At 48.9% G+C, this 27371-nt stretch overlaps 3 non-coding genes across 3 annotated transcripts; all 3 read right to left on the reverse strand.

Annotated features, from left to right (window-relative positions):
- Window positions 1-19613: 19613 nt before the first annotated feature.
- TRNAS-GGA (transfer RNA serine (anticodon GGA)) lies at window positions 19614-19688 on the reverse strand. The gene has a single exon. It is a non-coding gene; the product is annotated as a tRNA-Ser (tRNA).
- A 206-nt stretch (window positions 19689-19894) lies between these two features.
- TRNAS-GGA (transfer RNA serine (anticodon GGA)) lies at window positions 19895-19969 on the reverse strand. Its single transcript has one exon. It is a non-coding gene; the product is annotated as a tRNA-Ser (tRNA).
- Window positions 19970-20175: 206 nt separating this feature from the next.
- Window positions 20176-20250, reverse strand: TRNAS-GGA (transfer RNA serine (anticodon GGA)). Its single transcript has one exon. It is a non-coding gene; the product is annotated as a tRNA-Ser (tRNA).
- Window positions 20251-27371: the final 7121 nt, after the last annotated feature.

The raw sequence follows: 27371 nt of genomic DNA on the forward strand, positions 1-27371 counted from the left end.
CACGTCGCAGCTTTTGGCGACCTTGAGCAGTGGTCGTAAGGGTTCGCGCGAACTGCCTACAGTCCCCGGCGTCTTTGCCGGCTCCAGACACAGGCGTGCATTCGGAAGCGTCGGGTCGGTATGGGAGCAGTGTGTCCATAGCACACGAGGGCTCTCGTCCATACAGCAGGAAAAAAAAGGCGAAAAGCCAGTGGTAGCTTGTGTGGCCATATTATAGGCATACGTGACGAACGGTAAAACAGTGTCCCAGTTACTGTGGTCCGAGTAACTAATGCTCAACATGTCACCGAGTGTGCGGTTGAACCTCTCTGTCAAGCCGTTCGTTTGCGGGTGGTAGGCTGTAGACTTGCGGTGAACGATTCTGCATGCAGCGAGAAGGGCCTGGATTACGTCGGACAAGAAGACATGTCCCCTGTCGCTGAGCAGTTCGCGTGGTGCGCCATGTCGAAGAACGAAGTTCCGCAGGATGAAAAACGCAACTTTGCGCGCTGAGACTGCCGGGAGTGCGGCAGTCTCGGCGTAGCGCGTCAAGTGGTCGACACCTACAATTATCCATCGGTTACCCGAGGAGCTGCAGGGAAGTGGCCCGTATAGGTCTATGCCGACGCGATCCGAGCCGAGGTAGGGCAGCGGCTGTAGCTCACCAGGAGGGATTTGTGGAATTTTACGCCGTTGGCACGCCGTGCAAGCGCGTATATACGTACTGGCGCACGAAGTGATACATGCCGTGCCAGTAGAAACGCTGCCTTAGCCGAGTATACGTTTTCAGAACACCGGCGTGACCATTATGAGGCGCAGCATGAAAATAAGCGCATGTGTCAGAACGCATGAGTCATTGTATTACCAGGAGCCTTTTGCGAACATCAGGCAAATAATTTCTGCGGTAAAGGACGTTGTCGCGTGCAGTAAAGTGAGCGGCTTGGCGACGACGTGTTCGAGAAGAGGGTGTGGCGGATGGGTCGTGGAGGAAATTCAGCATAGTTGAAAGCAGGGGATCCTTACGCTGCTCGTCCGGCAGATCAGCGACGTTGAAGGCTGACATGGATGCGAAGAGCGGAGACACTGAAGCCACATGACAAGGTAGCGGCGATCGGGAAAGCGCATCGGCGTCAGAGTGATTTGTGCCCGATCGGTAGACAACGCGGATGTCATATTCTTCTAAGCGAAGTGTCCATCTGCCTAGGCGAGCTGACGGATCCTTGAACGAGGACAGCCAGCAAATTGAATGGTGGTCGGTGACAATGTCCAAAGGGTGACCATATAGGTATGGACGAAATTTGACGAGAGCGCAAATAATGGCCAAGCACTCCTTTTCTGTTACTGGGTAGTTGGCTTCTGCCTTCTTTAAAGTGCGGCTCGCATACGCGACGACGTACTCGCCACAGCCGTCTTTCCGTTGTGCGAGGACTGCACCAAGTCCGATTCCGCTGGCGTCCGTATGTACCTCTGTAGGCGCTGTGGGATCGTAGTGTCGAAGAATCGGCGGCGAAGCAAGTAGGCGACGTAGTTGCTTGAAGATTTCGTCCCAGGAAGTTGACCAAGCGGAGATGCCGTTGGTAGCGGTAAGCAAATTGGTCAGTAGTGCGATGATAGTCGCAAGATTGCGCTCAAAACGCCGAAAGTAAGAGCAGAGTCCTATAAAGCTGCGGAGCGCCTTTAGAGTAGTGGGCATCGGAAACTCTGCGACCGCGCGAAGCTTGGCTGGGTCAGGAAGCACACCGCCCTTCGATACAACGTGACCGAATATTGTTAACTTGCGAGCAGCAAAACGGCACTTTTTGATGTTAAGTTGGAGGCCAGCAGAGGGGAGGCAGGTCAGTATCTCACGCAAGCGCACGAGGTGCGTCGGGAAATCTGGCGAAAACACCCTGATATCATCAAGGTAGCACAAACATGTTTTCCACTTGTAGTTGCGAACGATGGTGTCCATCATACACTCGAAAGTAGCGGGCGCGTTGCAGGGCCCGAATAGCATTACAGTAAATTCGTACAAGCCATCGGGCGTCATGAAAGCTGTCTTCTCGCAGTCATCTTGTGCCACCGGCACTTGCCAATAGGCGGAGCGAAGATCCAAAGATTAAAAGTACTCCGCGCCTTGTAAGGAGCTGAGGGCGTCATCTATCCGAGGCAGCGGATAGACATCTTTACGAGTGATCTTACTGAGTCGACGGTAATCCACACAGAAGCGTATTGACCCGTCCTCCTTGCGTACTAATACTACAGGAGACGCCCACGGACTGTGGGAAGGGCGAATGACGCCACGGTGCAGCATGTCGTCGACCTGCTCGTTAATGATCTGACGCTCGGCTGCCGATACGGGGTATGGACGCTGGCGTGAAGGAGGATGGGAACCAGTGTGGACGCTGTGAGTGACGGTTGCCGTACACCCCAGAGATTATTATTATTATTATTTGTTTTGAACACATATATACATATACACCGTTAAAAGGAAAGGGAAAGCGAGGAGCAGGCTGGCAACTGCCACCGGAAGGGGCACAACGCCTGCCTACTCTTCTGAAGGGAGGTGACAGGAACACAGAGATGGTTGTTCGCAATCAAACGACGAGCGAAAATTCTGAAGAGGCGCGAGGACTTGCCAGCGATGTGGAGGTGGCAGATCGACGTCTACGATAGATTCAAGAACTTCTGACGACGACGACGACAATAATGATGATGACGTGCACAGCACGGGAGAAGGGAGGGCGTCGAGTTCATAACAGGCCGTGTCGTCGGAAGCATCGAGAACGTGAAGCGGGTAAAAGGGCTGAACACGACCTGGTGATTCGCCGAGCAGTAACGTCACAGGGTAGTGAGACGGGTTACACACAAGCATTGATGATAATCCAGATACAGTGGTGAGGACGGCAAACGGGAGTGGTAGGGCCTCGCGACGTAGAAAAATAGACGACGGTGTAAAAAGTACTGTAGGGTTTGGCGCGGTAGAGCAAGAGACGGGCACAAGCACACACATTTCGGGTGCTATATTCGTATCGGACTCAATAGTGAGCATGGAGGCTTTTCTTCAGAGGGGTCAGGCAGCGGGGTATCGGCAAGTGGGAAAAGTGCCACTTCGGCCCGGGCACAGTCGATGACGGCACAATGGTGAGACAGGAAGTCCCTGCCGAGAATGATGTCATGTGAACATGAAGACAACATGAGAAATTCAACAACATAGACAATGCCGTCGATGACCACCCTTGCAGTACATTGAGCAAGCGGGGCTATATGCTGCGCAGTCGCGGTGCTTAGAAGCATACCAGACAACGGCGTTGTGACCTTGTAGAGGTTACGTCAGAACTTTTCGTCGATAACAGAAACTGCAGTCCCAGTATCAATAAGCGCAATTACGGTGGTTCCTTCGACCAAAACGTCCAATAAATTGCGTGGCGGCTGTGCCGGCCTTGTAGAAGTCGTGAAGCTTGCAGTTCGTGCCTGCGGAACTGCAGCAACTAGATTCCCTCGCTAGGTGACTGGCGGCGACGTAAGGGGGAAAGTGAGCAACGACGTGGGGATGGCGAACGATGGGTGGCGACAGGGCGTCGAGAACTCTGGGTCGGGAAGCATCGCATGCCCGGTAGCATCGTGAGAATAGGCACATCCAGGTGTTGCGAAAGCAGCGTTAGCAGGTGGCGTGCGACGATGGCAGAAGCGCGCAACGTGGCCGGCGACACCGCAAGCGAAGCATATGGGTCGGTTGTCGCGTGTGCGCCAAGGGGCCTGAACTGGGCGTCGAGACGGAATGGGAGGAGATGCGGGAGGAGGTGCAGCTTGAAGTCGCTTTGGCGCCGGAAACGCGAACGTCGTCGCCACTTCCGTTCGAATCGATAATCGTTGTGCCATCTTATGCCGCTGTCAACACCGAGCGAGAGGATAAATTCAGCTTCGATCGTGGTACGCGAGGCGCGACAATGGTGCCATCTGTCGACGCGACCCACGATGATCGAGTGACGGTTTCTTTGGTCTACACAACAACTACATAGTAAGGCGCATGGGTAGTAAAGCTGCAAATATGTAAGCGATAATACTGTCAAGTTGTAGTGACGGTGAAGAACCCAGAAGCAAATTTTTCAATCACGAATTGCAATCTTTGAAAGTCTTTGAATTGGGCGTGGCTGTGCCCGCAAAAGCAAGTCACATTTAACGACAACAACGGCGAGCGCCAACGACGATCGTCGAAATCTGTTGTGCGAATCAAACGCGTCGCCTATTTGTACATGGCTCAATGAACTTTCCGGCGTAATCGTTGGTGCTCGGGTAAGTTCTAGAATGCAAACCAGTATTCCCGTAGCCCAAATAATTTGATTACTCGAAGCTCGGCGAAAACATAGGTAACAGATAGAACCAAGATAACATTCGAGACATTTCCAGTATAAAAACACGCGTCTTGCCGAGAGTGACAACCTTTAACGTTTGTGAGGCGGTGAAATGCGGTCACCGGATAAAAAATAGACTAGGTGTTCTCAGCTATCGCTTAAAAAACGCGAAGGCGCAACCTTGAAAAGCCTACCGTAACTCACCTTAATCCACATTAATCCTCATTAATCCACCTAAAAGCAGCCTAATCCTGCTTACTACGCAATATTTCACAATAATCCGCATTATTATCCCCTAATCCACCTATTGCACCTTAATCCAACCTACGCCACCCTAATCCTCATTCATTTGAATTAATCGACCTTAATACGGAATAATCCAATCTAATCCTCCTTAATTCACCTTAACCAACCCTAATCCACCTTATTCCAATCACTAATGCATCAATTATTAACTTTGCTAATCATTAATCATCTCTTATACAAGGCTGGACGTGCTTTGGTCCGCTTCTGGCTGTCATTGGTCACGTGATATTTTCTGTTCATCACAATGCGACCTTGAAACATAGAGTCCTAAGGCTTTCGCCTTAAAGAAGTGTTTGTGTCGAAAGAATGTATTAGTATAGCGTAAAATGCTTGCGGGTAGCGTTATGGCGTTCCGCACGCTAAACAATTGCGACACGCTATTCGATACAGCTTTAGTATAAGCCTCGTGCACCACCTATAGAGGCGCCACTGAAAGCCACCTAGCGGACGCTTCCAACAGTACACACGGGGGCAGTAGCAGACGACAACCCTTTGCAGCAAGGATGGCTGAAGTTCGCGGCTGCGATTTCTCCTTTGTTCGGGTGCCAAGCTGCTGCTTCTGCGGTGACAGCTGTAGGGAAGATGCTGACCTCTGTGCGAGCGGGTATGAACACGATGTTACCGGTGTTTGGGACAACATGGTCCACATAAGTGCAAGGTGTGTTCCGCAGACAGACGCCATGAACCCCATTTACATGACGTGGAGCTCATGTTCACTAGCCGATAAATTTTCTTGAGTGATGCGATCTCTCGATGGTATTTTTTATTCTACCCTTGCCGCAATGCTGCTTCTGTACCTGAATAATAAGCACCCGTCGTTAGTGCAGCCTTATATCAAACAAATCCGCACGGTGCAATCTCTGCATATGCCGCTGTGATTTTTCTGCCGATGAATACATGTAACATCGCCGAATAAGTGCAGTCGAAGTCGCCTCAAGAAGAGTAATTGCCAATTTATTGATGGAAACGCGTACACTAGCCAACAAAGTCACCAAACACACGGGTTAATAAAAGCGCGTGTTAGTCCTGTACCGCCGATGCAATTCTGCAGCATACGCCGACAAACTACCGTTCCCGCTGCAGTTTGTGCAATTTTAAATTCCCCAAGGGAGCTGCTTGGAAACGTACAAAGATAAACACTGACTAACTTTTCAGTACTTTTTTATATTACTAGAGAGAGGTGCCACATGATATATTTAAAGGTAGAGCAGCGCCAGTCAAAGTAGATGAGCGCTGGTGGCAAGGCCCGGTTTAGTCGTCTGCAGCGTAAGTATAAGAAACAATTCAGTTGAGTACAAAACTCACATGCAAGAAGGGACTACTTTGTGAAACAAACAAATCACCCGGCGTGTTAAGTTTGCTCAGGCAGCATAGAGGTGTGATGAGTTCCCAAACGGGACGCGAACTTTTCAGCCAGAAATGGAACAAAAATACCATATGCAGCAGCTATTAGGCATTCTCGCCCTGAACTACCTATTTTCTAAACACATTTCCAAAAACGCAAACAATATCTAAGACGCTCTCGGGCGAAAAGAATGAAGCTGTTAAAGAAGCACTTCCTTGGTATCATTCCGATAAGACACAGCGTAATTTATACCCTTTACAAACAAGGCAGGGTGAAAACTTCGCAGCTCAAAAGAATCGACAAGAGTTATGCATGGAGAAACTAGCAACAGTCAAACATGTGCAAAGCCACGCATAAAGTAGATGTAAAAACACGCAGTGCGCGACAGCTGGCGCGAGGATTTACCGCGCCACATGAAACCAACAATTTCACTTCTTGCAAACTTCAGTAGCTTTAACATACAACGCAATGCGCTCGTGCAGTCGTGCCGCCTAGCTAGCGCACCGCGGTAACGAAGCGGAAAACAATATAAGCGGCAAACAGCATTCCGAACTTTAGCGAAATGCCTTTAAACCTCATGCTGCACTGCAGACGAACTTCGTTGCTCACGGGTCTAACTATGATCGAGTGGGAAAAAACACCGACGAGACTAAGGAAAGGATGAGAACAAGAAATTCGCCTTCGAAGCGACGATCCATTTTTGCTACCGTTGCTCCCGCTGATGAGGCTTTGCCGGGAATGATTAGAACCGTATCGCCGGCACGTTTTCACCGGTGTTTGAGCCCCCCACCCTGCAACAATTCTTCTTCGACATTCCCTGAAGCTTTGGCCACCGCACACGTGCGAATGGTGTTGCCTATCTTGCTCTGAAAACGTGAATAACACAGAGAAGCACGATCAACGACACAACAAACTACGGCGCGCGCCAGGCTCCTCTCCCGCGTGTTCTGCGCAAGGCCGCCACCAGTGGCGCGTCCGTCGGCATGCACGGCGCCCATAGCGTAAAACAACGAAGCGCCGACAACTGCAGAAATTGTCCGCACCATCTAGGTGAGCGTACTCAACAATTTTAAGCTGATTGGCTCGCCATCTATTTAAGAGTAGTCAAGGCAGCATTTATTGATATCACACCATTATAGAATAGCGTTTGCCGCCCTATTACGTTAAACGCAAGCACCTTCGAGAGACGTTACATTAAAAGACAGGGCGCCATATGGTGCCTGGTGACAAACATATGGAAACCAAGACAATCCATTGGCAACCATTCTGTTGTTGTTATGCGCACGCGTCTCGCCAGCCCTAAGGACGCTGAACGAGCTTAGAAATTGGATGCGCTATTGGCTCACAACTAGGCCTTCAGGTGAGCTTAGATGAAGTGAAAGCTCATTTCAGTAGTTGCTGGCGATCAAGTGGCGATCAACGAGAGTGAGTGCGTAGCCGTCACGAGAATTCACGGTGGATCGGGAGCCGTAAGTGCCGCCATGATTGACAATGCTATTTCTTAGCGACCGTGCTTTGCGAGCCTTAGCGTCTCCCGCTAAATTCTGAAAATAGCGGAGGCACTCTATACGCAAAGTTCCTATAGCTTTAGGCGCATGCGCAGTGTGGCCCCGCTATACTTTAACGTATAGCGTGATGCCACTTACGCTATTCTAAACCTGTCTAATGGTATTACTAGGGAACCAAGACATCACGTTTTCGTTACATGCGGTTTCAGCAAGCGACCCCCCTTATTCCCTATCCATATAGATGTTTTGCGGCGGAACATGTTGTTTCAGGCATATTTGCCTTGCTTTTGGAGTGGTTCTTTCAAAGGATGGGAAGGAATGTTGAAAATTTTGCACTGCATAGGTATGTTGCTGTTTTTTTTTACAACTCAAATTATATATGAAGACGAAATTTGCGTCTACCTTGACCCTGTTCGGGGGCTTTTCGAGATGTCGTTTGGTAGCAGTCTCCATAAGCCCCGCTCCATTGGCAGTCTGTTCCGCATGTCTGTGTCGAATACTTATTGCAAAGCCATGATCTGTGGATACACGAAGAAGCTCGCATTTGCACATGCGGTTTATGCTGACCTACTGATAGATACTTTGAGGCGAAACATGTAGTTTCAGGCATATTTACTTTGCTATGAAGCTGTTATTTTAAAGCATGTGAAGCCATATTAAAACGTATTATCCCGGCATTATTATATTGATGTTTTTTTTATAATGCAAATTATATATGAAGACCAATCAACTATCCGGACCACGTTCGGGGGCTTTTGAACATCTCGTTTGGTAGCAGTCTCTATAAACCTGGCTCCATAAGCAATTCTGTGTGTACTTCCGAGTTGAGTAGTCCTTGGAAAACCGAATTCTGCGCATTTTATGCTATGCTAGTTGGTGAACCAGGATAGTGTGACCAACCAGCCCTTCCCCTACCTGTAAACGGGGGTAAGTGAAGGTTCTCCTGTGTGCACTTGACCATCACGATTAAGTAATCCACAGGTAACGGTGACGGATTGCTTCGACCTAACGCTCCCTCACCTCGGGATCTTCTCGTTGCTGTCGGATTGCCTAGTCTAGAGCGGCTGTAACGGCTCGATCATCGTGCCCTTTCACCGGCAAGTTCTCGCCACCGCTCGTCGAAAACATCCCGTTCCTAGGGAGAACTCACAACATGTGGCCGTCCCATCCGCTTTCCGAGACTCAACTGAACGGATACGAAGCCGGCGCAGCGTGTGAGGAACCACTTCCCGCTCTTTTCCTCCCCGGCGCAAGCGAAAGGGCTGTGATTAGACGCGCGCGCCTATGCAGCAGGAGTACTTGGTAATGACACGCTCCGGTGCCGGCGCAGCTGTCGACTCACGAATCCGACCTTTCGCGCAGCTGCTCTGCTCCAGGAGCACTGGGCTTTTTTGCGTGACCACGACAACGCCACTCCTGAGCCAATACAAGCTTCGCTTGTAAAGTATTTCTCACATGTATGCCAAACATACGAACAGCTGCGCCAAAGCGAAGCGGTATAAGTGAGTTCTGGTATTCTTCAGATGTGCTAAGCATCTCTTAGTAGCTATTATGGCGATTCTACATCTGGCGCCGCCTGCGCGTTGTCACCGAGGCCATGGTCATACTGCCGCTTAGGGGTTCCGACGAAGGCCATATTGCTGAACAATGCCACCAGCTTCCACTGCCGCAGCCGCACAATTTCCTAGATTACGTCCAACGTGAATGAGGTGTAAGGCGAGAGCAGAAGCACCAATTACGGATTACTGGGGAAAAAACAACCTCCCAATAATGTCGTTCTATATTACAGCAAGGTATGCGCAAGGTAAGTGTACTTTCATGACATATAAGAAATAAGTTTGAAAGTCAACTCAGTAACGGCTGTCACACAAGCTGCCTCGGTAGCATCATGGTGTCAACTGCCACCGCCGTTGAGCACTACTGCGCAGTCATCGTCACACAGTCATCCTCATTCCGTCGTCGTGCCCAGATGTGCGAAGCTGCGGCGAGGATGTCGCAATGACCGCAACGGAATGACGAGGACAGCGTGAGGACGAAGGCATGACGACAATTGAATCGCTACAACAAAATGCCGGCCATAGAACGACTACGATAAAATTACGGCGTCATTGACCACGGCGCAATGTCGATTGATGGAACATGCCCACGTGATGGTGAAGATAGGCCACCGCATTGGCAGCTACAGCGGGAAAACGGCGGAAGGATGTCGATGACATGACAACGAAGGAAAGAGGATGAAGGCAAAGCCCGGGGCACTTAGGAAAAATGGCGGTCATGCATTTTCCTATCAAGATTATAAAGGCAGATTCGTTGGCCCAAAATGTCACAGTATTGTTACGTCTCAACGCGACCAAAGGCGATAATTTGATGTTTGCCACGAGGCAACCTACACCCATCCATCAGTGCCTATCAGGAAGTCAACGCAGGTTTGACACCTGCTGCTGACGGGTCCACAAAAGGCACCCTCCCCACCACTACCTGCGCCGACCTTGGATTAAAAGGGTGCTCTCCTGCCACATATTCCATGCCATCGGATGGCGGGATGCTTCGCAGTTGGTGTGCTTCAGAACGCTGCCATATAGCATGGCCTTCGTATCGCAACCAATGTGACGATTGTGATTTTTTGCGATACCTGCGTCAGATTCCCTAGTCGATTCGCCTTGGGAAAACGACGGTATTAAAAGGCGATATTTAATACACTGGGGCCGATGACTCCTGATGTGAACTCGGACGATTAACATAGTCCTTGCATGGAGTGGCTTCCCTAGTGGTTCTCATTTCACTAATGTCAAATAAACGCATGCTCCTTCATTTTTCTACTGGACATACTCGGACGATTATCATGCTTCTGCATGGAGTGGCCTTCTGTCATTGCAGTCATGTAAATAATGTTATATAAACCCCTTTTCCTTCATTCTCCTATTGGACACATTCGTCGATGGGCAACGTGGATTCCATGCCCTAAAGCCACCTCGAGCCGCAACAGTATACATTCACGACCACCCAGGAATGCATGTTGTCTGCCGCAATGGCAGAGCGAAAAAAAAAGAAGAAGAAATAAAAAATTACCGACGATTACGTTACTTCCTAATGCGAAATTTGAGCGCAGCAAATAAGCTGTTTCACCTTTTCGATAGATTGAGGCAAAGAAATCGAGCAACACATGTATGCGCTATCACAGAATTTTTTTTTTCACACGTATTCCTTTAACAAAGACTCCACTAGGTAAGCTTCTGCTTCGGCGGCACGCACCTCTGGATTCTGACGGCGACGGCGCTGGGCCTCTGCTCTGGCAGCTCGTTTAGCAGCAGCAGCAGCAGCAGCAGACGGAGGACTTCCATCAGTCGTCTCGCTCATGGCTCAGAAAGAACTGGCAGATAATTTCGCAGTGGCGAACGGCAGCGGCAATTTCGGCTCGGGCGGTGCACATATACAGATCCGCCGCCACCGATCTGGCTCTCTGATTGCCACCGCACAGGGCGAACGGCAGCGGCAATTTCGGCTCGGGCGGTGCACATATACAGATCCGCCGCCACCGATCTGGCTCTCTGATTGCCACCGCACAGGGGTTGCATTGGAGGAGGAGCGAAGAAAGGAATTAAGTTCGAGCCGGCGCTTTGACAACCGGAGACTCGCAGGAAGAGGGGGGAGGGGGGCGGCGTGTACACCCAGCGGCAAACGATGGGGGCAGAAGCGCGCGCAGCAAGTGGACAACACGATAAAGGGAGGAGGGAAGAGATAGCAGCGACTGACTGATGCCGCTGACGCCGATAGTGAGTCAACCCCAGCTGCGGAGTTGGTTTCAGGGACAACGCCGCCGATGCCGACACAAACAATATGATACCCTCGCTTCCGCAGCGCTAAGAACCAGGTCTAGCCGTGGGAAGGTGGTCACGTATTCGTCGACGTGCCGGGGCCTACGTGAAATAACCGGCGCGTCGGCAACTGAAGAGCACCCTATCCGCCACACAAGAACAGGGGGGGGGGACCCTTTCCTCCTCTTTCTGCATGGCGGCGACGGTGTTCTATGCAGTCACGTTATCTTGACTCTCTAGCGGCGTCAGCGGCATCCAGCGGTATCAGTCGGTCGCTGCTAGCGCTGGGGGGATGAAAGGGGGGCGGAGCTGGTTACGAGGCCGACGACAACGCCGACGACGACGCGAAACCCAGGAACGGACGCCAAAGAGCTGCGCTCTAAGAATAAATATATTTTCGTTAGTGCGAATGGTCGCGGCAGATGCTATCCTTATTGTATCTAGTTATCTAGTATGTTGCAGTGAAACACATTCAGATTCATTAAGGCGAACGTCTTACGCTGCTCGATGCGCAATGGCCTTAAAGAAAACGCTACGAAATGCTCTGAGGTTAACCAGAAGAGGTGTCCGGTTGGCTAATCTGCAGAAGGGAATGGGGTAAGGGCCGAAAAGACAAGAAAACAAGAGGAGATTCAAGAGATCGAAGTAATGATAACGGTGTCATGAAGCGGATGAAATTATGCCGACGGAATTGCGACGACGACATGACAAGGACGTCGTGTTGGGCGCGGTTCCAGTGCGCGGTTTCAGTGCGAGGTGTCCGGATGTCCTGACCCCTCAAACCACCCACCCCCCTTTTGTGTGCGCAGTTCCAGTGTACGGCACGTAACGCACTCGTGAAGTCCTTCTCGGCTGTTTCTGTTATTTGCTCTGGAGAAACAAGAAACGTTGCATGAGAATTGAAGAGATCCTCACAGTCTGTAAACTCGCCATAACGTAAGCTGGCACGGATGTCGGACTCGGCTATCCCAGCCAACCAAGAATGGAAAACGTTTAATATTGTCACGCAGTGGTGACGGCAGTCGCAGGGACGATGAGGGCGGACAAAAGTTCGTCGAAAGAAGACTGTTTATTGGGCTGACTTGCGCCCACAATGGCCTGAATTACCCGGCGGCGGCGAGGCGACCAGCGTGCTCGGCGGTCGTCGAACAGAATGCCCGCCGCTGTCGTCTGCGCTCAATTTAAAGCGCATCTTGGCGCGTCTCAACTGGGCGCGTCTTGCGTCGCATGGCGGCAGCGCGTCTTGCGTTGCGTCGCGTGGCGGCAGACTTGAAGAGTGAGCAAGCACTGCATAGATTCGCGGCAATATGGTGGAGGGGGAGAGGGCCGACGCACACGATGCACCTAGCTGCACCGTGCGCGCCCGGTGTCTTCCGCTGCATTGACGTGGAGGAATTTCCAAAGGTCAAACCATTTGCGTCTATACTTGTCGGATCGATAGTTGATCTTTTATAACTGAAGTTGTTTGAGTATAAGTTGTATAATGTGTTCTTTAGTCCATGATGTTAGCTGTTCTGAGTAACCTGATGCTGTTGATTCCACATTTATTTTTCTTTGATGTCCGTAGTAACAGAAGCTCTCGCGTTCAGTTTTTTGACTATGAGACCTCCTTGTCTGTTTATGCCTGTTATAAAATGCATGCTTCAGATTTTCGAAAATAAAATTGAAATTGAAACGAAATTTCAAACAGAAAGATGTTTCAGAGGAGGCTGTTAAGTAATGCGTTAAGAAAGCTTCTCCTTTGGCCATTGCTACTTATGCTCAGGAGAATGGTGAATTGCGCTAGTTGGTGTAGTTTGACAATTGCTGCAGCGGAAACAGCGAACAAAATCAGATAACGAGTCGCATGTGTATACGTGAACTGTAAAACCTAGAAGTGCCAAGCGCCGTTCATTCGAACAGAAGTAATATCCCGTCACAAAGACGTGATAACGAGGCAATTACTGGAGGCACGGTATATCAATAGAAACAGAGGCGTGTTATTTAGCAAGCCACTATTGGCCCTTTCAGACAACGAACTTGGTCCTTTAGTTATCCGACTGTTGCGTTATTTTGATGTCTGTGTGTTAGCTAGTTATCTGAAGGCGTATAAATCTGACGAGCATGCGCTAGAAGATGGTTGGCCTCTCTATCAAATGGTTGATTCAAATAAATTAACAGCGGCAGAGTCAACGTGCACTGTCGGGATATATACTCAGTGACGCCTACCTGGATCACGTATAAGAAGAAGGTTCACGTAGAAGGTTCACGTATACCTTCTTATCTGGAGCTCTACGGAGGACCTCTCCAATGAAATGCACCTTTGATCGCAACCAGCATCGTAGGGGTTCAAAGAGGAAAGCTGACTTGCTTGCCATTTGTTTGGAGTACCCATCCTCCCCTTTGAGCTGCGGATTGGACCTTACACGCGATTGCAGGGGGCACAGCGCATGCCCCACGGGAGGCCATCTCCTCCGCTGCCCTCTCTCTCGTCTCATCGCGGCTCTCCACGTTGCGGCCACTTCCTCCTGTCCACCAGCTACCAACAACCTGTATTCACTGTCTGGCTTCCCCCATGTACCTTCCACTCCTTTGGGTGATGTAGGGTGAGCCATCACTCCAAAATGGCACCGCCGTCCCGCAGCCGAGTATGAGCTATTGGGCGATATTGCACGAGCAGCAATCAGCAGCAGCAGTGGCAGCCACGGTCAGGAAAGTCCGGGTTGCTTCGCAAAAGAAAGCTTCGATTTAAAATTGCAGCATTACTCATGTCAAGATAATTGACGACGGTAATGCGGTAGCTTTCATTCAATAAAGCGACACAACGTAATGGCACCGTCGAAACGAGTCATGCATGGGGCGTGTCCTGCAGCGGAACTCTTCTTTCGTGCTTCACTAAGAACACTCGGCGCCACGAATCCTGCGCATGGCCTCCAAAATGCATGGCGCGCTCTTGCGTGCGAACACTGATAAACGCGTGTAGGGGTGCGCAAATATTCGAAACTTTCGAATAACAAATCTCGTAGTGTCCTATTCCATTTACTCTTCGAATCGTTGATCCGATATTCGAATCGAATATTTCTTTCTAAATGCGAATATTGTACAAATACTGTTCGAATACTTCAAAATGACAAATTCCCCCATGTATAAGATTGAAGCATATGTGCGCTAAATTTTCACCCCCGCGGACCTAAAATTCGTAGGACGCTTAAGCTTCACATTCAACAGTGGAACGCGATCGCATTCAATGATCTGCTGCCCACGCTTCCCGGCAACTTCAACTCATTTAACCGTAAAATTTACCGGCAAATGCTGGCAGCGAAGGCAATAATGAAAGCCCACCTTTCTGTCAGAAACGAGGCTATTTTCCGTGGGCCGCACATGCGCGGAGGCGAGCGCCATCTTGATGGTGTTGCAAGCAACCGGGTGCGATCACTCTGTGAATGGTAGAAACGCTGGAAAAGGGATTTGTGTTTTGTTTCCTCGCAATAGAGTTATGCCTACTCTAACTACAAGCGATGCTATCTTCACTGCAGGTTGTGTGTGTGTCGTAATGTACAATTTTCTGACGCATTTTACTTACAGGAATTCAATTAGCTCAGTAAGGTCTCTGCGCAACAAGGAGGGCCTGCGTGGTTAAGGATTCACAGTTCGGACTGATCTGTCGCTCACAGGACGGTCGATGCTGTGCGCGGGACGCCCACGCCAGATTTTCGGCTACGCTGGACCCTTAAGGCTATCGCGTTATAACATAAGAAGTTGCCTAGTAGAGCAAGCTACGCCGATTAGGTAACCTACTTTACTGGCTCTACAGCGATGTATCAATGACAAACCAAAAAAAAATATGTAAAGCGACCAGTGTTCACATAAACTTGACAGCAGCAAACAGTTTAGTAAAACAAAGTAAAACGGCAGCATGTGTCATTGTTTCACTTAACTAACACTCTTCGGTCAACGTAATATGTCCAATGCTTTACATTATCAGGACCATTTTCTACTTGAGCCGTTTTGCTTGGTATTGTTGGAATACAGCTGAAGTTGAATTTGTTTGCGACGTATGATGGGGGGCACTCGAAGCTTCGTGTAAGTGTTGATTTAAATTCTGGGGTTTTTACGTGCAAAAACCAGCATTTCATCAAGAGGCATGCCTTAGTGGGAGACTCCGGATTCATTTCTACCACCAGGAGATGTTTAACGTGCAACGAATGCACGAAACACAGGCGTCTTTGCATTTCGTCCCCATGAAATTGCGTCCTCCCCGTCCGGGATTGGATCCCGCGTCTTCGTGATTAGCAGTGCAAATCCATGGCCGCTAAACCACCGCGGCGGGTGAAGTGTTGTATATCGTAAATACCATACATTCTGGTAAAAAAGTACAAATTGCGATTTTTCTTGCGTTTGATTTGTTAAACGTTACATTAGACGAGACGCAGGGCATAAGACTCACGAGACCTGAGATTACACGGTTGCTTACAACGAATATAGTTTTGCCTTTCATCCCATGTGCGCCTGATGGGTATTTTCAGAGCTGATAGTAGAGGCAGTCCACGAAATTCGCAGAGAGTAGGAGATATTGTGGCAGACTCTGTGGGCTCTTCCATCCAAACTGTAAACTCGTTAGCATGTTGGCGCACTCCGCGGAGCGTGTATGAACCCAGCGTGGCCGTGTGATCCCGCGATAGATAGATAGATAGATAGATAGATAGATAGATAGATAGATAGATAGATAGATAGATAGATAGATAGATAGATAGATAGATAGATAGATAGATAGATAGATAGATAGATAGATAGATAGATAGATAGATAGATAGATAGATAGATAGATAGATAGATAGATAGATAGATAGATAGATAGATAGATAGATAGATAGATAGATAGATAGATAGATAGATAGATAGATAGATAGATAGATAGATAGATAGATTTTTTATTATGGGGTTTTACGTGACAAAACAACTTTCTGATTATGAGGCATGCCGTAGTGGAGGACTCCGGAAATTTCGACCACCTGGGGTTCTTTAACGTGAACTTACATCTAAGCACATGGGTGTTTTCGCATTTCGCCCCCATCGAAATGCGGCAGCAGTGACCGGGATTCGATCCCGCGACTTCGTGCTCAGCAGCCCAAAACCGTAGACACTGAGCAACCACGGCGGGTAGACAGACAGACAGACAGACAGACAGACAGACAGACAGACAGACAGACAGACAGACAGACAGACAGACAGACAGACAGACAGACAGACAGACAGACAGACAGACAGACAGACAGACAGACAGACAGACGGACGGACAGACAGACAGACGGACGGACAGATGGACGGACCATGATTGTATTACGCTTTTGTTACACTGACGAACACAAGCGAAAAGACGCGGACGTACTTGGCGCAAACTACCAACTGTTTAAAGCTGTTAAAGGACGCGCTTATTATATACGAGAAAAAGGGGGGGATATAAAAAGATATGACAAGGGGACGACATGTGACGATACTTTGGGCCGGAAACACATCGTTCACTTGCATCCGTTCGCCCTGGCAAACTCAAATTCAACTTCGATCAGCAGGATATGGACGGAGTGCATACGGACATCTCTTTTTCTTTTGCCATAGCAAGTTCCTCGCATATTTCTCGCTCCACTTTTGTTTTTGATGTGGCAATGACTGTGGTGCCAGGGTGAACGGGTGCGAGTGAACGATGTATTTCAGCCCCAAAGTACCATCACATGTCGTCACCTTGTCATATCGTCTCATATCACCCCCGAATCTCCTTGTGTATAAGCGTGTTCTTTAACAGTATTAAACAGTTGGTAGTTTGCGCTACGTACGCTCACGTATTGTGCCTTATGTTCGTCAGCGCAACATTAAGCGCTATACAATCACGAACGTCCACCAACTAGCCCCGTTCTTTGTTTTAGCTTAAGTCGTGTACCGTATATGTCACAGCTATCGGCACTCCTATACGTTCTACTGTTGCAACTGTGCTCGCTCCCTGTCCGCTGTGGATCCGCGGTGTTTAAAAGTGGTGGGCCTGAATTGGCATTCCTTTGTGTTGCTTCCAGAGCCTATATATAAACCATTTCTGGAGCCCACGTATCCAAAGCGGGGGCGCCAGAGCCGAGCAAGTGCCACATTTCTGAAATCAATGGCAGATTTGTTACCCGTCCAACTCCTGATGAGCGCGGGTTTCAGTTTCATGGATTCTACGGCTGAGTGAGCTTGCTCAAACAGGACCACTTCCGCATGAATCGACAAACGTCGCGCCGTCCTATGCCGGTGTCAACGCCGAGCGAGAGGATAAATTGAGCTCCGATTGCGGTTCGCGCGACGCGACAACTGTGCCATCTGTCGACGCGATCCACAATGATCGAGTGACGGTTTCTTTGCTCTATACAACCACCCTATATAAACGCGCATAGGCAGTACGGCTGCAAAGATTTAAGCGATAATACTGTCACGCTGTAATGACGGTGAAGAACCCAGAAGCAAATCTTTGAATCACGAAACTAAATTTTTATTGTTTGCTGCTGCGCCCGCAAAGGCAAGTCACACTTAAAGACAACAGAGGCGAGCACCGTCGACGATTGTCGAAACCTTATGTGCGAATCAGGCGCGTCGCCTATTTGTACAGTCGCATTCTTTTTGATCGTGAACACGGTAGCGCGTGGCCTTCGACACGACTACCGTAGTTAAGCGACGTCTCACAATGTCTGTGAGCATGCGCAGCGAGACTAGCTGCCCTTCGCGCGCACCAAGTCATCGGGGCGTTCGCTTGTCGTCTGCTAGCTGTTTTTTGTTTCCTCAGCGGTGACCGAATTATCACTGTAAGCAAAATCGAAATGCATGCAGTTTAAATGATGTGTACGTCATTCTTAGCGTTACGCTAATTACCTAGAAATCGTTACCTAGATTTCTTTTTTTTCTCCCGGGTTCCTTTAGTAACACAACGCAGGAAACATGCTATATAAGGAATACAAACGTCCGACTTTTTTGTTTTGTACTTTTCACAAAATATTGATACACTTAGAGAAGTAATAGCTGTAAACAGCAATTATTCGCTGTTTGAATTTCGTTAATATTTTGCGATATCCCCCTTTGCAGCAACCGATGCTGCCATTCTAGACGGTAGTGAAGAGTACACGACAGGCACTCGGTTATTATTTGCTCTATGACGCTCCAACTCTTGCCGTCCAACTGCCCACAGCTCTCAGCAGTCGCCGAATAAATATGGCGCCGCAACATGGCTGCTTTCATGCGCCCCCACACACTTCGATTTGATAACACACATTTTATCACCCTTGGCCGGTCGGCGGAGCAGATGGACACTACTAGTTTTTAGGTGCCCTTTCTCAGCCTTCCCAGTGTGCACGCACGCAAGGTCGTGCGGGAGCACAAAATCAGCACCTGCGAAAGCGGTGTGGGCGTAAGAGACGAGCATGTCGTCCAAGATTTCGCTACAGCGAATTTCGCTCTGCGAATTGAGGGCGCCCTCCATGCGGGGCAGACACTCGAGACCACGCAGTGGCACCGCGCCCCACGCGTCCACCCAGGTGCGTCCGCTCGCGGCGACTTCCTGCACACTGACTGGCACGTAACTGCCCAGAAATCATTTTAAATTCAGTCCTTCGCGCAAAGTAAAGTCCGCATAGGAAAAGTTCTTGCCACATCCCTGTCGCTAGACGCGCTCGCACGCGTTCCTTTAGACGCACTAGAAGCGTTCGCCGGTCCGAGAAGAATGATCGACGCCAGTCGTCGGAAATACACGAGACGTGCGCTTCGGCAAATTGCAGTCGTGACGCCTTTTTCGAAGCAGTGAGGACGGGATTTTGAATGACCACAGAACTTCGCGGACCAGCACTCCTGAGGCGTCGCCATAGGCTGACAACAGAAGCGTCCACGTCCAGCAGCTCCCACACCTCCGTCGCAGACTGAAACGGGTTCTCCCCGAAAGCAGCTACCACAAGCCCGTCCTCTTCATCCGTCGTTGCCCTTGGTCGAGGCGTATGTGGGGCGTCAAAAATGCGGTGTCCTTGCTCAACGCGTATATAATCCCAGTGACAGTCTTTAGCGGCCTCAGCAACTGGGCACCGATAGAGCGCAGAGAATATCGCTGAAGAGAACGGTGGACTATAGCTCGCGTCTCTTCTCAACAACACGGGCCATGCTGAGGTGGTTCAACAGCTGTTCTGACCAATGTGGTAATGTGAACAAATATATATATATATATATATATATATATATATAAATAAAGGGAAAATGAGACATCCACCCGTTCGTAGCAATTGCTACAAAGGAAACCCATACGGGTTCCTCGAAAGAAAAGCCTCATAGTTGAAGAAAAATTCGTCCTGGTCCGGGACTCGAACCCGGGACCACCGCCTTTCCGGGGCAGCCGCTCTACCATCTGAGCTAACCAGGCGGCTAGCAGATGGCAGGGCGAAGTCGAATTTATCGACAACACGAAGCAAAGGCAGGAGTTTGACGTAGTAGTTCTGCGGAAACCCGCAAGGTGGAGGGAAGCAATGAATAAAGGGAAAATGAGACATCCACCCGTTCGTAGCAATTGCCACAAAGGAAACCCATACGGGTTCCTCGAAAGAAAAGCCTCATAGTTGAAGAAAAATTCGTCCTGGTCCGGGACTCGAACCCGGGACCACCGCCTTTCCGGGGCAGCCGCTCTACCATCTGAGCTAACCAGGCGGCTAGCAGATGGCAGGGCGAAGTCGAATTTATCGACAACACGAAGCAAAGGCAGGAGTTTGACGTAGTAGTTCTGCGGAAACCCGCAAGGTGGAGGGAAGCAATGAATAAAGGGAAAATGAGACATCCACCCGTTCGTAGCAATTGCTACAAAGGAAACCCATACGGGTTCCTCGAAAGAAAAGCCTCATAGTTGAAGAAAAATTCGTCCTGGTCCGGGACTCGAACCCGGGACCACCGCCTTTCCGGGGCAGCCGCTCTACCATCTGAGCTAACCAGGCGGCTAGCAGATGGCAGGGCGAAGTCGAATTTATCGACAACACGAAGCAAAGGCAGGAGTTTGACGTAGTAGTTCTGCGGAAACCCGCAAGGTGGAGGGAAGCAATGAATAAAGGGAAAATGAGACATCCACCCGTTCGTAGCAATTGCTACAAAGCTACAATTGCTATATATATATATATATATATATATATATATATATATATATATATATATATACCACAAGTATAATACGCATGCCTGGCAATAGACCAGCCACAGACCAGCAATGATCTTCAGAACGTCAGCAAACAATAGCTTACTTTCAAGTTTACGTACACATCGTGTGGAACGCAAACTTCCCAACATTGTTACCGCTCTTGAAGCATACGGCTCCTTGTTGCGCTACGCTGTAGCAGACGACACGCGGCTGCTTGCGGGACGCAATGCGCGCGAAGGTGGAATTCTCGGACGCCAGACGCACTGCGCATGCGCGCTCCTTCTCGGCGCTGCCGCTAAACTGCGCTGGCAGTGCAAAAAGCCACGCGCTCCCGTGTTCACCCTCGAAAAGACCGCGACCGCTACATGGCCCAAAGAACACTCCGGCGTAATAGTTGGTGCTCGGGTAAGTTCTAGATTGCGCACCAGTATACCCGTAGCCCAAGCAATTTGAATACTCGAGGCTCGGCGACAACATAGATAACAGATAGAACCATGGATAACATTCGAGAAACTTCCGGGACAAAGCAACAAAGCTCTTGCCCAAAGCAACAGCCTTTAACGTTTGTTAGGCGGTGAAATGCAGTAACCGAAAAACAAACTAGGTGTTCTTAGCTACCGTTAAAGAAGCGCGAAGGCGCTAACCTTGAAAAGCCTACTGTAATTCGCCTTAATCCACATTAATCCTCATTCATCCACCTTAATGTAGCCTAATCCAGCTTAATGCGCAACAATTGACAATAATCAACATTATTATCCCCTAATCCACCTTATTGCACCTTAATCCACCCTACTCCACCCTAATTTTCATTCATCGAATTTAATCGACTTTAAACCCGATTAATACGACCTAATCCTCCTTAGTTCACCTTAATCAACCCTAATCCGCCTTACTCTAATCACCAATGAATCAATTATGAACTTTGCGAATCATTAATCATTTCTTATACAAGGCTGGACATGCTGCGGTTCGGTTCTGGCTTACATTGGGTCACGTGATATATTCTATACATCACAATGCGACCTTGAAACATAGAGTTCGAAGGCTTTCGCCTTAAAAAAGAAGTGTGTGTGTGTGAATAGGTAGCTTTAGTACAGAGTAAAATGCTTGCGGTAGCGTTAGGGCATTCCGCACGCTAAACATTTGCGGGACGCTATTCGGTAGAGCGTTTGTATAGCGTAAAAGAAAGAAGTGGCGAAAACGGCTGAAATTCTCCGCACCATCTAGGTGCGAGTAGTCAAAGCTCTTAAGCTGATTAGCTCGCCATCTAGTTAAGAGTAGTCAAAGCAGCATTTATTGATAGCAGACCAGTTTAGAATAGCGTTTGTCGCCTTACTACATTAAACTCAATCACATTTAAGGGGCGTTAAGTTTTAAAAGACAGGGCGCCGTCTGGTGCCTGATGACAAACATATCGAAACCAAGACAATCCATTGGCAGCCATTCTGTTGTCGTTATGCGAACGCGTCTCGCCAGGCCTAAGGACGCTGAACGATCTCATAAATTGGGTGTGCTATGCGCTCATAACTACGCTTTCAGGTGAGCTTAGAGGCAGTGGAAGCTCATTTCAATAGTTACTGGCGATCAGCGAGAGTCAGTGCGTACCATCACGAGAATTCACGGTGAAGCGGGAACTATGAGTGCCGCCATGTTAGACAGTGCTATTTCCTGGCGTCCGTGCTTTGCGAGCGTTACCGTCTCGCGCTAAATTCTGAAAACAGCGGAGACGCGCTATACGCAATGTTGCCATAGATTTCTGCGCGTGCGCAGTTTGGCCCCGCTATACTTTAACGTTTAGTGTGATGCCACTTACGCTATGCTAAAGCTGTCTAATGGTATTACAGGAAGCAAAGGCAATATGTTTCGTTACATGCGGTTTCAGCAAGCGGCCCCCTTATGCTGACCTACCCATACATGTTTTGGGGCGAAACATTTTTTAGGAATATTTGCCTCTCTTGTGGAGTGGTTCTTTTAAAGGTTGTGAAGGAAGGTTGAAAATATATTTCAACGCATAGGTATGTTGGCGTTTTTTATAAAGCGAATTATATCTGAAGGCGATTCTTACGGACAACCTTGACCATTTTCGGTGGCTTCTCAAGATGTCGTTTAGTAGCAGCGCCCGCAAACCCGGCTCCATTGGCAATGCACCCGAGTCCTTCATGCTGAATACTTATTGGAATGCCATGACCTGTGGCTATACGAAGAAGCTCCCATTTTGTGCTATGGTAGTTGGTGACCCAGGGCGGTGAAGAACTCGAATGCGCAAATTCACATACAAAAACGACCAACCCTTCTCCTACTGGAAAATGGCGGTAGGCGAAGCTTGACCTGTGTGCGGGACTCTTGAAGATGTGTGGTAGCAGTCTGTATAAACCTGGGTCCATTAACACTGCTTGAATTTGTAAATTAGTCGAGCAGTTATTGGAATACGAATTCTGTGGATACATAAGGTTGCTAGTATATTGTGCTGTGGTAGTTGGTGAACCAGGACATTCTGGAGTCCCGAGTGCGGAAATGCGCAGACAAAAACGACCGACCCTTCCCCTACTGGGAAATGGCGGTAAACGAAGCTTGGCCTGTGGGCACCTGACCTTCATCACGGTTAAGTAATCCACAGGTAACGGTGCCAGATTGCTTCGGCCTCAAGCACCCTCATCTCGGGATCTTCTCGTTCCTGTCGGGTTGCTTGGACACGAGCGGTTATAAGGGCTCGCTCGGCGAGCCGACGGCAAGCCCTTTCACGGGCGAATTTTCGCCGCCGCTCGTCGAAGCCTGTCCGTTCCTCGGGAGACGGACACGATGTACCTAGCTGCATTGACGTGGTGGAAATTCCAAAGGCGTTCACCATTTGCGTTTATATTTGTCGAATTGATAGTTGATCACTTATAACTTAAATTGTATGCGTATAAGTTGCATAAGTTGTTTTTATTGTACGATATTATCTATTCTGAATATACTTGATAGTGTTGATTGCAAGTATACTTTTTTTATGAAGTACGTAGTAATAGAAGGTCTCGCGTTCGGTCTTTTGAGTATGAGACCTCTTTATGTATTTATCTCTGTGATGAAATGCATCCTCCGGATTTGCGAAAATAAAATTTAAATCGCAACAAATACCGAAACATAAAGCTGTTGTAGAGGTGGCTGTTAAGTAACGCGTAAAGAATGCTTCTCCTATGGCCATAGCTACTTACGGTTAGGAGAATTGTGAATTGCGCTAGTTGGTGTATGCTGATAATTACTACAGCGCAAACAGCGAACAAAATCAGACAACGACTCGCATGTACCCGTGAACTCTAAGACCTAGAAGTGCCAAGCGGAGTTCATTCGAACACAAGTAATATCCCGTGAATGCGCAAATTTGCGCAAAGCTGCTATAACTTGCCCGGCGTGCGCAGTGTGGCCCTGTTATACTTTAACGTTTAACGTGATGCCACATATGCTATGCAAAAATTGTCTAATAGTATTATAAGGTAACGAAGACATTCCGTTTTCGTTATATGCGGTTTCTGCAAGCGACCCCTCTTATGCTGACTTATTGATAGATGTTTTCCAGCGAAACATGTAGTTTCAGACATATCTGCCTTGCTTTTGAAGTGGTTATATTAAAGAATGTGAGGCAATATTAAAATTTATTTTCCTTACAATACTATATTGCTGTTTTTAATAATGCAAATTATACGTGAAGACGAACTTTGCATACTACCCAGATCACGTTCGGGGGCTTTGGAACGTGTCGTTCGGTAGCAGTCTGTGTAAGCCTGGCTCCATTGGCAATGCTGCTCTGCAGATGACACCTAGTAAGTTATTGGTAATACCGAATTCTGTGCTATGGTAATTGGTCAAATTATATACGAAGACGAAATTTGCATACTATCCAGACCACGTTCATTGGCAGTGCGGCTCTGCTGATGACACCTAGTAAGTTATTGGTAATACCGAATTCTATGCTATGGTAATTGGTCAAATTATATACGAAGACGAAATTTGCATACTATCCAGACCACGTTCGGGGGCTTTGGAACGTGTCGTTTGGTAGCAGTCTGTATAAGCCTGGCACCATTGGCGATGATGCTCCAAAGTTTCCATCGAGTAAGTTATTGGGATACCGAATTCTGTAGATAAACGAAGTTGTTCGCATTTTGTGCTATTGTAATTGGTGAATCAGGTTTTGAAGCAGTCACCATAAACCTGGCTCCATTGGCAATGTGGGGAAGATTCGGGGGCTTTGGAACGTGTCGTTTGGAAGCAGTCTGTATAAGCCTGGCTCCATTGGCGATGATGCTCCGTGGTTTCCATCGAGTAAGTTATTGGAATACCGAATTCTGTAGATAAACGAAGTTGCTCGCATTTTGTGCTATGGTAATTGGTGAACCAGGTTTTGAAGCAGTCACTATAAACCTGGCTCCATTGGTAATGTGGTGAAGATTTGTTTGTCGAATAGGGATTGGAATACCGAATTCTGTGGATACACAAAGTTGCTCGCATATTGTGCTATGGTAGTTGGTGAACAATGATGATGTGGAGCCCCGAATGCGGAAATGCGCCGACAAAAACGACCAACCCTGCCCCTACCGGAACATGGGGCTAAGCGAACTCCTCCTGTGCGCAACTGACCATTACGGTTAAGTAATCCACAGGTAACGGTGCCGGATTGCTTCGGCCTCACGCTCCCTCAGCTCGGGATCTTCTCGTTGGTCTCCGATGGCATGGGCTTGAGCCCTTTCACGGGCAAGTTCTCGTCGCCGCTCGTCGAAAGCTGCCCGTTCCTCGGGAGAACGCACAACTTGTGGCAGTCCCACCCACTTTCCAAGACTGAACTGAACGGAAACGAAGCAGGCGCAGCGGGCGAGAAACCATTTCCCGCCCTTTTCCTCCCCAGCGGAGGCAAAACGGCTCTAATTGGATGCACGCGCCTATGCAGCTGGAATACTTGGTAATGACTCACACTGCGGTGCCGGCACAGCTTTCAACTCACGAATCCACCCTTTTCCGCATCTGCCCTGCTCTAGGAGCAACTGCGCTCTTTTGAGTGGCCACGACAGTGCCATTCCTGAGCCGATACAAGCTTCGCTTGAAGAATATTTCGCACATGTATGCCAAACATACGAACAGCTACTTCAAAGCAAAGCTGTATAAGCGACGTTTCGCATTGTCAACGAGTACTAAGCGTCTGTTAGCAGCTATTATGACGATTCTACCCCTGACGCCGCCTGTGCGTTGTCACCGACGCCATGGCCATACTGTCACTTAGGGGCTCCGACGAAGGCAGCATTGCTGAACACTGCCACTAACTTTGAATGCCGCAGCCGTAGAATCTAATTGATAACCTCCAACGTGAATGCGGTGAAATCAACGGGAGAAGTTCCAATTACAGATTACTGGGGAAAGAACAACCTCGCAAGAAAATTATTCTATATTACAGGGAGGTATACGCAAGGTAAATTTTATTTTATAACAAATAATAAGTAAGATTGAAAGCCAACTCAATGACGGCTCCCACACAAGCTGTCGTGGCAGCATGACAGCGTCAAGTTCCACCGCCGTCGAGCACTACTGCGCAGTCGTCGTCATTCCGTCATCCTCATCCTGTCGTCGTGCCCAGTTGTGGGAAGCTGCAACGAGGGTGACGCAATGACCTCAACAGAGTGACGACGACAGCGTGACGACGAAGGCATCACGACAATTGAATCACTACAACAAAATGATCGCCAAAGAACGACTACGATAAAACGACGGCGACTTTGACGACGGCGCAATGGCGACGCATGGAGCATGCCGACGTGATGGGGAAGATAGGCCACCGCATTAGCAGCAACAGCGGCAAAACGGCGGAAGAAAGGCGATGACATGACGACGAAGGAAACATGATGAAGGGAAAACCCGGGGCTCTGAGGAAAAATTGCGATCACGCATTATTTTATCGAAATAATAAAGGTAGATTCGTTGGCCCATAACATCTGAGTATTGTTACGTCTCAACACGACCAAAGGCGATAATTAGATGTTTGACAAGAAGCAACCGCCACCCGTCCATCAGTGCCTATCAAGAAGTCAACGCAGCTGTGACACCGACTGCTGACAAGTCCACAAAAAGCACGCCCCCCCCCCCTCACCACCACTACCTCTGCCGACCTTGGATTAAAAGGGTGCTAATTTGCCACACATTCGTTACCATCGGACGGCGGGATGATTGGCAGTTCGGGTGCTGCAGAACGTTTCGATTTCATGGGCGTGGTATCGCAACCGATTTGACGATTGTGATTGGTTGCGATAGATTCATCGGATTCCCTAGTCGAGTCGCCTATGGAAGACGACGGTATTAAAAGGAGATTTCTCGTGCAGTGGGGCCGGTGCCTCTTGATGTGAACTCGGACGATTAACATGCCCCTTGCATGCAGTGGGCTTCCCTAATTGCAGTCATGTAACTAATGTCAAATAAACCCGAATTCCTTCATTTTTCTTACTGAACATACCCGCACGATTAAGGTGCTCCACAAAAGAATGGGATTCCGTGATTGCAGTCATGAAACTAATGTCAAATAAACCCCTTTTCCTACATTTTCCTACTGGACATATTCGTCGATCGGCAAGGTGGGCTCCATGCCCCAGCGCACCCTCGAGCCGCAACAGTATACATTCACGACCAACCAGGAATGCATGTTGTCGGCCGTGTTGCGTTTCGCCTGCGACACGTGGTTTTGCCGGCGCGACTGCGGCGGGGCGGCAGACATTTTGGCCCGATCGTCGTCGCCGCAACACTCATCGCCAGGTGTTTCCAGGCGCGTCTGCGGCGATGCGACCGCCTAGGGATCCTCCTCGCATTCCAGTCATTGTGCCCGAAACAGGCGATGCCAAAGCAGGGATCTCATTCCAGTTATTGGGCCCGAAACAGGCGATGCCAAAGCAGGGATCTCGTTCCAGT

This window comes from Dermacentor variabilis, chromosome 3, assembly GCF_050947875.1.
Source record: "Dermacentor variabilis isolate Ectoservices chromosome 3, ASM5094787v1, whole genome shotgun sequence".
In the NCBI taxonomy this organism is placed as follows: Eukaryota; Metazoa; Arthropoda; class Arachnida; order Ixodida; family Ixodidae; genus Dermacentor; species Dermacentor variabilis.